The sequence below is a fragment of the Lepisma saccharinum genome, chromosome 14 (genome assembly GCF_977018435.1).
Source record: "Lepisma saccharinum chromosome 14, izLepSacc3.1, whole genome shotgun sequence".
In the NCBI taxonomy this organism is placed as follows: domain Eukaryota; kingdom Metazoa; phylum Arthropoda; class Insecta; order Zygentoma; family Lepismatidae; genus Lepisma; species Lepisma saccharinum.
Window position 1 is genome coordinate 24,986,582 of NC_139242.1, and position 13,144 is coordinate 24,999,725.

At 37.8% G+C, this 13,144-nt stretch overlaps 1 protein-coding gene across 4 annotated transcripts in view; it reads left to right on the top strand.

Annotated features, from left to right (window-relative positions):
* Window positions 1-1,201: 1,201 nt before the first annotated feature.
* The window catches only part of LOC145998732 (anoctamin-7-like), a 454,373-nt gene continuing 442,430 nt past the window's right edge, over window positions 1,202-13,144 (top strand). For 3 of the 4 annotated variants that reach the window (XM_083135261.1, XM_083135262.1, XM_083135264.1), the window contains exon 1: window positions 1,202-1,676. The gene's annotated coding sequence lies outside the window, so the exon portion shown is untranslated. The remainder of the gene's footprint in view (window positions 1,677-13,144) is intronic. The other variant, XM_083135265.1, reaches the window with a different exon arrangement.

Sequence of the window (13,144 nt, forward strand, 5' to 3'; positions counted from 1 at the left end):
ATCTTACTTCAAATTTGAAATGTGCAATCTATGGTCAATTTAAGAAGCGCTCAATAAAGACAAGAAAATATACCACTCTCCAGTTCACTTCATGCATATGAAATAATGGGTCATATACATGATAACAATATATCATGTTCTGGCAACAGTGAGGACCAAAAGAGAACATGAAGACCTGCATATTCTGTACGCTGAGTACTTACGATATAATAATTGTAATAAGTAATTAAAAGAGTGTGTTAGGCTCGGGATTGGATAGTTGAAATAAATCGGATCCGTTGAAATACGTAAGTAGAAAATCCGTATTAAAGCATAGAAACGTTTAACACGCCAACTGTTTTAGAGTTCTCGCGATGAGAACTGGCAAAAGTGAAAATTTATTTAATCGCGTCAGAAAGAAGTGAGAAACCCGACAATATTGCTGTTAGGAGACCAAGTTTTAAAAGGAAGAAGACAAAGACAATTTTGAAGTAGTTGTACAACTACGTAAATGTAGTATTTGAACGCTACAAATTCTTCTCGTGCAGTCAAAAAGCCGATCAATCCTTTGCCAGTTATCTAACTACTCTAAAAACATCAGCAGAAACATGTGAATTTGGAGACCAAGAAAGCAATTTAATTCGTGGCAGAATAGTGCTACAAGAAAGGTTACTGAGAGAGCCAACGTTGACAATCAAGAAAACAGCCGAAGCAATGCATAGCGTGCACCGTGTCTGAAAGCTGCCTAAAAGAACACATGTCGAATAAATCTGTTTTGTAAAACAGGTAGATGTGGAATCTAGTTCTTATTTTGCTGCAGTCTGAATGTAATGCAAAGTAAAGGAGGAGTATTTAAGTACCTAAAGAGAAGACGTTATTTGCGTTACTCCCAGTTGTGTCATAGAGAGGAAATCTGTGTCGACGCCCTTGGTCCCGATTAGCCTATCTGCGCATAAAGTGAACTCAAAACAAACTTCGACTTTTTAAAGAAACTAACATTCAGACTAAGGAAATTACTCATACATTAGCAATCTGCACTCGTAAGCCTTACTCACTTAGCCTGAGTAATGCCCCATTTCCAATTGTTTCAGGATAACTTGGCCTAGTTTTTTCAGCTGTTGAGCTGAGCGTTCGCATAATCTCGCGCGCTGCAGTCCGAACGGAAGCGACCTGTGAGGGGAAGGAAGGGGAGGAACAGCGAAAGAGTTGAATGTGAAGGCAGGGAGCTTGTATCGATCACGCCAGTGCCGGTCGTCTGCATGCCACACTGCAGCACGAACTGTCATTCTGGACTCACGTCTCTACTTCGAATCTGCGTTAGTACACAACGCGCAACCTTGCAGCTCGCTTTAACCCCCTAAAGCACATTACACCCGACTCCCCCTCACTCCGAGTAAACCTGTACTGCGGTGTTCCCACGCTGCTGCTTTTTTTTTTTTAGCCCGCAAAACAGCTGACTCCTCGCGTTTTGCCTTCCCGAGAGTACAGTGTATGCTTTTCGATGGGGTGAAGAACGCGTTTTTTTGTGTCCCGAGGTGAATATTCGCACCGTATTGAACAAACGGGAGTGTTGTGTTGTGCAGTTTTTTTGGTGAACACGAGGAAAGTTTGTGGTGGTTTTAAAACATGGATTTTTAAGACAGCGACAAGGCTCTTCAAGGAGTGACGGCTTACCTTACTTGACACCGAAACTGGAGGTAAGTGGTGTATGTGCCAAGTTGATACTTTTAATTTTTTATGCCCATGAGTGTCCACATGAAGGTTCAAGAAGGGGGCACTAGATCTCCCCACCCCCTTCTAGTAAGGAAAAATTGTTTACTTGTTTCTCCCTTCTCTATATATTTGTATCCAATTTAATTCATTTGTGTTCCATTCATTGTATTGTTTTGCTATTTTTCGCATTTGTATCCCATTTTTAAAAATATTTCTTCTTGCTTATTTCCTTCCTTCTTGATTACAGTATTTATTCTAATCTAAGGTACACCTTTTTCGGTTTTGAAATTTGAGAAAATTAGGTGTGTCTTCGATTCGATAGCTTCTTGAATCTGAGTGTATATGTATAAATATATCAGTGTTAGACAAGGACGTATTTGGGTGGGGGTCTAGGGAGTCCGGACCCCCCGGAGGATTTACCAAAGTACTAAAATTGTTAATTTAGCCTTTGTTTAATAGTCGATCGTTACTCATTTCCTGTGAACTTATTGGAAGGAAGTGTTTGTTTTTAAGTCCAGTTTATGCACAGGAAGGCTATTGGGGACTGGGCCTACAGTTTAAAGTGGGATCCGAACCACTTGTACGGCTTGAAAGACAATACCAACGATTTATGCACACTACTAATTATGATAAAGAATTGAATATTTATTGAATTCTAGTTGACGAAAATCAAAGTTCCTGGTTAATATTTTTTGCACATAATGCATATCTATATGACATTAATTTCCTTGCCAGGACACTTGTTTTCACCCACATTTTGACGGACTTCACTACACGTAAGTTATATAATGAATACGTGCTGTTATATCTTTATTCATATAATAATACAATATTAATTACATATTTGAATTAATATTAATTTATATAATTATAATTATTTAAGTTTTAACATTATTATTATTTCTGGTTCACTTGGTTAGGACTCCCTCTTCCCCGAAAAAAAATTCTATATACGTGCCTGGTGTTGGTGTAATATATAATGGAGTATTTGCCAATTGGAATAAGCAAGATGTTTTCTCCGTTTGTATTACCGAATTACTGGTATTGATTACCTTAACGAAATTACCTTCCCTTTAAATTTGTTATAACAAGCAACAGTAGCAGCGATTGGGTGCCAAAACTGGGTGGGGGGGCAAGGACAGTTTACTTTCTCTTGGTAGACAAGGCTTACCACAAAGAGGCCGTAATGAGGGGGCAACTACCCCCACCTCCTAACTATTTTTAGCAGTGAAGTACGAAGGGGAAACAAAGGAAGAAGGGTTTGTTTCTTATGCTCTTTGCAGTAAAGAGCTGGTTAGGGAGTCAGTTTTGTAAAGTGCATATTGAAAGGTCATTAATGAAATGGAGAAACAGAAGCGTCGCTCAGATAACGCAGCATTTAAACGTAAAGTTGTTCTGTGTGCTGAGGTATTTAGAAACCTTGAAGCTAGTGGTACTGGCAATTAACTGTAAATTTAACAGTGTAAAATACTACAATACTGTTCTAATTAGGAACCTTAAAATGGTCATACGTGTCGACGCACCCCAAAATTTTAATTGAATCACGTGAGTGCCTTAAATTGGGACTACTTTTTTCTTTCTCCAAAGCTGAAGCTACTTCGAAACACCTTACCTTCGATGACGTCTTGGTTTGGTTTGCTGTTTTAAGTCCACTTTATACACAGTAAGGCTAATCGGGACTGGACCTACAGTTTAAAGTGGGATCCGAACCACTTGTGCCTCCACCGGGTATCGAGCCCGGGACCGCTTGATTACAAGGCCGATGACGTCTTGGATTCGAAGAAATACGTCATTTCTTTACCCTCTCGCTATCTCTGTCGCATATTTATTTCTCGTTCTCTTCCTCTGTTTGGTTTTGTTATTTCTCTTTCTACCTCTTGGTCTTGTTTCTTTACTTCTCTTTCTCTCTCGATTCTTTTTCTTTCGTTTCTCATTACATTTCTCCGGTTTTATTTCTTTTTGATTTGTAAATTTATTGCTGGATTTTTACTTTCCTTAATCTCTCTTCTTCCTCTCACACTTTTCTTCTTACTTTTCTTGTCCGTCTCTTGTTATTTTATTTCTTCTCACTCTCTGTCGCATGTTTAGTTCTCGTTCTCTTCCTCTTTCAGGTTTTCTGATTTCTCTCTCTCTCGCTCTCGTTCCATTACTTTTCTCTCTCGATTCTTTTTCTTTCGTTTTCACTATACTTCTCCCTTTTTATTTCTTTTCCTTTCGTACATTTTATCTTTCTCGCTCGTTTTTTATTCCCGTTCTCCCTCTCTTCTTTACCTCTTACTCTTGTCTGTCTCTTGCTTTTTATTTCCTCTCTGTCTCTCATTATTTCTACTTCCTTCACTTGTTCTTTACTTCACCCTCTGTCACGCTTTTACTTTTCTTTCACAAGGTTTTCTATGTGTGTGTGTGTGAGTGAATCACTTGAAGACTTGTCGATTTTCTATGGGCCCCGCCTTTAATGCGTTTCGATTTCTGTGTTACTGCAGCTTTTCCTGTCTGTTAACCATGGTTTACTTCTTTTAAAGGTAACCCAATACTCATTGCTGAATTTACCGGGAGGCGCACGTGCCTTTCCAAAAAGGATGATTAAATATGAATAAAAAATAAAGATAGCATTATACAGAGCATTCCCTGACATTCGCTACGAGACTCGGCGGCAAGCGGCCCGGCGACAGCGCTTGTCTTTCCCCGTGAACGGTGTCCGCGTCAGTCGCTAGAGTCGCGGACCCCGTAAGTTCGTCTACTGTAATTCTCCCGATTTCTCGTACAATACTGTCTTTTGACTCACGTATGGTGTGCGGATTGTCTTTGTATACTTTATTTTTTAGATTAGGGCTTAAATTTAAGAATTTTAGCGGCCCTAAATGCTGTGGTTTTTGAAACACCCATTTCTTGTGAGAGGCGGCGGATAGATTTCCGAGGAGACTGTTCTAACCTTTGTCCTATCTCATCGAGTTTTTCCTCAGTAACTACACGTGGGTTTTTCTTTCCACCTTTATTCAGAACTGACCCTGTTACTCTAATTTTTTACGAGGTTTAATATAGTGGTCCTATGTGGAACGGGAACACCAGGAAATTTCTTTGCAAAACGTCGTCGCACTTCTCCACAAGTCCTCTTTCAGAAATAACACTCGACAAGATAAATCCTTTGTTGTAATGTAAACTTTTTGTGGTGCCATATTAAGTCACAATCTTCAATCTTCAACACACGGACTCGACACAACACAACTTCCGAGGGAGGATTATACTGGCGTCAGTCTGCAACATCAACAGAAAGGGATAGAGAGCGAAGGCCGGGAGAGCGAGAAAAACAGGCTGTAGCGTGCGACTGTCGCGGACCCGTTCACCGGGAAAGACAAGCGCTGACGCCGGGCCGCTTGCCGCCGAGTCTAAGAGCAAATGTCACGGAATGCTCTGTATTACAACGAAGCAAAATGTTCGAGGAATCCTTTTTCAGAAGAATAAAATAATAAAACACAGTTCAACACAAATACCTAATCTTGACTTGATTACTAGACACTGTCGACACAGGAAACAGAATCCGGGGCTTTTTGGTTACGAAGCAATAACATTAACTGCCGACACAAAGCGATAGCATTCTGGGTCAAATATTTCCGACGTTTTTGATACTTTTTCCTGAGGAAATTAATCACTGCCAATACAAATAACATCTTATATTTAGCAAGAAATCGACTATCTTTTGATCAAACGGTTCTGGGTTCGTTTCCTGGTGGTTGTTGTGTGGTTCGGAGGCCACTTTAAAGGAGGGTTCTTAAAGGCACAGAAACCCATACATTCTAATGGGTTATATTGGGTTCCGCTGCAGGACCGGAACCTTTTTTCTCTCGCATAATTTAAATTCGGTACAAGTTGCTTTTTGTTTGATTGAAAAAAGATTCCTGGATCGTATTTAAATTGATCTGGAAAAAAGGTCCCTTTACCGTATTTAAATTGGTCTGGAAAAAAGGTCCCTAGACCGTATTCAAATTGGTCTGAAAAAAGGTTTCTGGAGTGTATTTAAATTGGTCTGGAAAAAAGGTTCCTGGACCATATTTAAATTGATCCGTAAAAATAGATTTCTGGACCGAATTTAAATTCAGCCGAAAAAATTGTTCCTGAACCATATTTAAATTGATCCAGAAGAAAGATTCCTGGACCGTATTTAATTTCATCGGAAAAAAAGTTCCTGGACCAAGTTTAAATACATCCGAAAAAAAAGTTCCTGGACCAAATTTAGATTCATCCGAAGAGAAAGGTTCATGAACCGAATTTTAAATCATCTGGAAAAAATGTTCCTGGACCGAATTTAAATTCATCCGGAAAAAAAGGTTCCTGGACAGTATTTAAATTGATCTGGAAAAAGGTTCTTGGACCAAATTGAAATATACTTTACATTTTAAGTTATTTACGGTCCGGAACCCATTTACGCTCCTGGACCGGAATTGTATTTATCTAAAATTCTCGGACCTTTAATAACCCTGCTTTGAAGGTCCAGTTGCGATTAGTTTTTCTGGCTACAAATCGAGCTCGTAATTGTTTTGATTCGAATGTGATATGCTTGATATATCCTTGAGGATTGTTTTCAATATCTAGGAAAATCTGCATAGTGAATTTCCATTGGCACTTCGTGCATGGTTTCCCCTCCCAGGAAAAGTTTCTGCATCCGCCTATGCCAATATTCGCCTACTTCCGCAATCATGACCGCTCTCAAGGAGAGTTGGAATAAAGTAAATGGTTGATTACACTTCCCTTCTTCCTTTCATTTGTATTCGTTTCGTCTTTCTTTTTTTGCATCTTCTTTCTAGATTTTCGCACTTTTTCCTCAGACTTGATATCCGTTTCTTGTTGCGTACTGAATTGTTAAGTGCACTTTATGCACAGATAGGCTAATCGGGACTGAACATACAGTTTAAAGGAGATCTGAATCACTGTGGAATGTGCCTCTACCGGATATCGAACCCAGGACCTCTTGATTCCAAGGCGAATATTTTTCTCCTTATTAAAGGCCATTACATAGTTCCCTAAATTAATGCTATTTTAATGATTCCTTTTTAAAAATATATTTATGTGGCACGCAACTGTAATTAATAATCACAATAACCCATGGCGTAAGAGCCCTTTAGGGCCAGGGTCTCTATCTACCAACTGCCGGCCTCACCCCTACATGCCTCAGCAGAGGTGGGATATCATCCAACCACTTACGGGGTGACGTGTGGTCAGCACGACGAATTCTCAGTCTAGAGTTACGCTTTCCCTCAGGAGATTCGAACCAGCGCGCGTCCCGTAGCCCGTGCCCAAAGCCGCACGAACACGGTGCGGGACAATTTATAATCATAATATAAGCTTTATGCACTATAAAATACTTACATTTAAATTTAAAGAAAACTGTTTTCTTCAGTTTTTTATAAATTAGCAGGCAGACTGTTAAATGGTAACGTTAGAATCTTGTATATTTTACGCCAACTTCTACCAGTATATGAAATTAGTGATAGCTTTTATGTAGCCATGTGCTAAGGGCAAATACCCTAACTGCAAAATATTGCGCTTTGAAAGTTGGAGTTCTAAGATGTCAGGGGTTAACTGACATATATTTTAAAATTTTTCCTTCTAGCTTTTCAAGGCAAATACAATGTATAAAATAGCAATACAAACATTATGAAACTCATGTTCCCATTTGACTGAGATATTCCACAGTGCCTTGCGCAGGTCTAAAGATAATTTTAAAGCAAATTTGATTTCAAAGTAAACCATTCTTACGAAAATTGTAGGCGGCCGTCGGAAACAATTTGATGCGGATGTTAGTGTTGATGGATCACTATTATAATTTGCCCCTCCCCCAAATTAAATTTAATTGCGATCTTTAATCCCAAATTTTCAGTATTCAGAGACTTTCAATTTTAATTATACAACAAACATTTTTTTTTTGCCAAGGACGAACATTAAACGTTCGTGTAATGGAATTTGATATTTTCACAGAAAATGCCTAGGTAATAATGAAAAATAAAATGTTAGTTTCTTGTTGCGTAGTGCTGAACACAGCAATGGCTGCATGCAGCACCATGTCAAATATTCCTACGAATGGTTCACATCATTATTTCAGTTATCTACAAGTTTTTATCACAGTTCGCCACCATTTTCAGAATTTTCTGATAGCATGGCCTCCCCAATGTCATAGTGATAACGTCGTCGCCTTGTAATAAAGGGATCCCGCGTTTGATACCCGGTGGAAGCACATAGCGGTTCGGATCTCACTTTAAACTGTAGGCCCAGTGCCGATTAGCTTATCTGTGCGTAAAGTGGGCTTTAAAACAAATCAATTTTACTGATAACCTAATTTTTGGTCTAGTTCTATAGTTGGGATCCTTGTAGCTCTCAAGAAATATCCACTTTCAATCTTCGATGAGAGCTCTTTCTGCACATATACACTTATTATTTTTATTGAGTCTTAATTACAGCCAACCACTCCTCCTATTTATATGTTGCACAACAACTTTCAACTTTTATGCACAATAATCTGACATATAATTCTGAATTGCTTCTGTTTTTGCCACTTAACATTGAACTGCTTAGCTTCACAATTCAAAACCCCAATTTGTTACAAGAGGCCCATCAAGAAATATAAAAAGTATTATTTTTTTAATCTTTTTTTTACAAGTATCTTTTACGTGTCCTTCAAGTAAAAGACATGAATCAGTAATTATTCCTGGATCCTTATGACTAGAACAGAGTAGAATCGTGTAAAGTTTAATAAAGTAATTGAAAATAAACTGTGTTTTTTTCTCGTACATCTCGTTGCTTTGCATTTAGTATAAGATTAATTAGAATCCCATGCTTTTACACCATAGTTACAATCTCTGAAGATAATTTTATAACGGTAGAAACAATGGCAATAATAATATGAACAGTAATAATGATTTTCGAACGGTACACAACGATTACTGTATGCTAGAATGTTTTTTACTTCAATTGAGAGTGTCAATCTATACGTGGCGGAGCGTTTAGCACAGCGCGGTACAACGTAGGGAGTTCCGGGTTCGAATCCCGGCCTGGGCATGAGTGTTCTTCGTGAGTGTTCTTTCAATTTCATCAAATTGTCACTCATCCTTATATCGATTAGCCAGAAGTGGCAGAAAAGCGACACTAGATAACAAAACCAAATCTAATTGAGAGTAGCTAAGACAAACTCCATGTAGATGAATATAAAAGATCATGTATGAATAGGTATACCATGTTCACGTTTAGTAACTGTTATGAATAACTTTGAATGATTCCTGACGTGTGAATAGTACAGGAAACTTTTTTCTGAAGAGTTAATAATAGTAATGATGTAATGAAAGCATTTTCAACGCATTAAAGTCGGAATTTATCAAAGAAGTAAGAATTTGGAATATGCAAGTCTGGTCAGCGTTTGCATTTTTTCACTTTATTCTGAAGCTTTGAAAAGTTTCTCGACAGGCGTCGCCCGCTCAGTAGACAGATGTCTTGCCGACTGAACTATGGCAGACCCAGAAAAGAACGCTGGATGAGATAGATATAATGAACCTAGCGAACAGACGGACGTGGACTGAAATATTGATGTTTCGGTATTCGGTGCATAATAACCTTCCGCCCTCTGGAACGAAAATTAAATCTACGCCTCTGGGGAAATTTACAACTCACGACGGAAATGCTGCAATAGTTTTTCCCTCACTTTTTCTTTTTACCTCCCAGGATGGAATGGCGAGCACGTCCAGCAAAAATTCAGCTGAGGTTTTCGTCCAGCAAGACTGACCGCAGACTCTGCGCAGCCTGGGAAGGTTTTCAGTTTTCTTTTGGTTTCTTTTTTCCCACTTCCGCTGTGCTTCTCTTCGACCACCACAGTCTGTTGCGATAACGTAGCCATTCTCAAGTGTAGCCACATGAAGGGAAATTTCAGTTTTTGCAGGAAAAGGGAAATTTTGATGACAAACCAAAATTGCATGGAAATTTGAAGACTGAATAAAACACATTATATTAAGTTCTACTTCCATATTCACTATTTGCTGTTACTTCATATTTCCAATCCTTTGTGTTTAAGCCTATATGTATATTTAAATTTATATTTTTTTACGTCGTTTTAGTATACATTCGGTTAATAGCGTTATAAAATGCGTGATGAAACAAACACAATTGCACATTCATGCTTGCTTTGAACTTGGAACATCTGGCCTGATAATGTAACAATTGTTTAACATTTTTTGTAAATACGAATATGGACTAACAAAAATACTAGCTACTACTTTATTAGATTATTATTTATTTATTAATTATCGGCACTTAAAGTAAACTATTATTATACCTATGATGTTTTTAGTTGAATGGAAAAATTAATCGAGAAAGGGAAATTTTGCCCCTTGCAGATGGAAATTATGCCATTACATTGTAGCAACAGCATGAGAGCGCGTCCAGTAAATCCTTTCTTTAAAAGCCGATCCCCCTGTCCCCCCAAACAATATTCGAAAATACCTTTTTAATTGCTAAACTCCACATATTATTTAATACGTACCCTTGGATTTAAATATTAATAAATAAATTACGGCATTATCCTAAAGAGTAATAATTCAAATATGTCTAGGCTTATGGGGTGTAAGAAGTGACCTTCCACGTAGTGCACCCAATAGTCAACCTCACTTCCACGTAGTACACCCTGGACTACAGACTAACGAGGCTCTGGCCAGTATAATTCTGTGTCGTCCTGTGTCCTTATTTGGGCTGAGCGCCCTTTTTAGCCTTAGCTTATAACCAAGGTAAGGAAATTTTAGTTCTCAGACACGCTTTTATTTTTGTTATGATAAGGGGCTGGACCCCGTATAGTGTGACGGGTGCAAAATAGCCTCAGTGCTGACGCGCCCAAAATTTTTAAATTCAAATTCAAATTCAAAATGTCTAGGCTTATTCACAAGTACAACATTAATTTAAATTAGTTGCCAGTCAATGGATCTAATGAAATATTGTACCTTAGGCCAATATCATTAAATGTATTAAGTCCTGATTTCCATTAGCATGTTACATTGTCAACACCGCAGGCTGAACTTCGACCTTTAATAAATAATAATTGAATTGAATTGAAATCAGTGACTATGTTGTTATACTCAGAAATCTGACGCGTATATGTTATTAATTTCAGTCTAATTATATTTTTTGGAGGACAACTGTTATAGGAGAACCTCTCTCTCTCGCGCTCGGTATAATTGATACCAGAGCCCGGTACCGGTCCGCGGCACGGCGGTTGAGAAACACTGACGTAGATAACCAACTCTTATGCACAGTAGATGACCATTTTCTGTGCATACACAGAGGAATTTCATGATTTTCTGTGACCACTTTGTTTTATCCTTGAAATCCTTTGCGGTTGATCATGATAGGCCCATAGCTTAAGTGCTCCGACCACTTTGTGGCATGGCCAGTTCTGAAAAGTAAGGAGATAGGTAATATGGGTACTCCCCCCCCCCCCAACGTCTTTGGAAGTCCCGCACCCAAGGACATAGCTATTCATAGGGGGTCCGGACCTCACCGAAAGCCTTACCAGGCCTAAAATTATATGAGCAAAATACTGTTTGCTGTTGTATTGTGAAGTTAATTTGATTTCGCGGAACTAAGATTAGATTGTGATTTTACAGCTTCACGTTGACTCCTGCAAAAATATGTGCACACCACTACTACTACTAATAATAAGCAGGCAACGAATTAATATATAAATACATATGTATGTATGAAGCTGAAATCAGTTATATTTTGTATTATCTTTGCGCATCATGCCATGTGGACTCGAAAAATTCCGTTTTTATTTTCCATATTTTCCCATGTATTAGGTTTTGGCTCATGTTTTACATTTTAGTAATTTTTACATATTATTTCCATATTTCAGAACATTTCTCAACATATGCTCCATATTCGTGCAATAACTACATGTCCCCGTGTGACCGAAAGAGTTGCGAATAACTGACAAATTTAAAATACACTCCCATTACTTCTTGCGATAGTCAACATAAATTCATCTTAAGAAGACAGAGGGAAATTCACGTTCGAACACTTACAACAAAATATTGTTAATCATTGTTTTTGAAACAGAAAATGAAAACACATTTTGTGTTGTTTTGCAATTAATATTAATGTAAGCGTATATTTTATGTAGCTCGTGTAGTGTCTTATATTATTAATTTTTTTTTAGTTTTAAGTCCATATTTAACTACATATTTTGGTGAAAATAAGTAAATATGTATTTACATATAAATCCATTCCCTGATAATGAGCATAAAATAGTGATCGGGACTAGAGTCCTGCATGGAACAACTTTCGCTCGCTCGTACACCTTGGAGCGTACACAATGGAATATCATTTTAATGTCACACAGACGTAAAATATTCGCCTTGTTAATTTGCCTTTTTACCTTATGCTTGCTGTTTTTACCTTTTTTTCCTTATGCTTACTGCGTAGAAATTCTTGATGAATCACTTCTTTCACACAACTGCTGTGTTACTAGGACATTGTTTCCCTATGAGACATTGCCAGGTTATTAAGGAACAGCCTGACATTGGGATGCACCTGCACTACACCTGGTGTGAAAAGTGTCAAAAGTGCCTCCACCTGGGATCTAAGTATTGAGTTACTAAAACGGTATTTAAAAAGTAAATAGACCATCTTAATCACCACAAATACAGTATTAAATAATATACTTACAATTCGCATAGGCAACGAAGTCATCTTTGGACTCTCACTGAACACTCTTCTCGCCACACTCCAAAATAACAATTTGGTATCAGATTACGAGAGGGAGCAGCTGTATACCCCAAACAATATAAAGTACCTTTTAAAAATTCTAGCTTTCATTTTACCGGCTAACTCTGAAAGCAACTTAACGGAGACCAGCTTCACATATAGAATGGCCACTGCTTATTAAAAATTTAACAATCTCGAGTAACACTTAAGTCCCGCTCTAGACGAAAGGATTTCCTTTAACATGTTTTTAAGTGAAACAAAAGGTTTCTACACACGAAAATTTTATTTTCACAAACTAATCTACTACAAAGTTGCAAAGTATATAATACATAAAATTGTTTGAAGAAAACTTCTGAGAATAGTTGTTGAATCTACACCGCTATTCTTACGTACAGCGCCTACTTGGTTGAGCGCAATTTTATGAAGAAAAGGCAATACTTGTACTGCTTAAGTTGTTGGTTGGAAATATGACAGGTTTAATTAGATAATCTAATATACGCATTGCATGGCAGAGTCACACATACAAAACAATAGACCCGATCTATTTAAATAATTATTCTACTTTTAGATTAATGTATTTTCGAAGCGTTTACATAGCATTTATACTAGTAAACATTAAGCGTACCAATTCTCACAATTATCTATTAATGCTGCAGAAGGCGTGGTTGAGTTTTCTTTTCCTGTTGACACGAACTTAAGAATTTGGAAATTGCAGCAG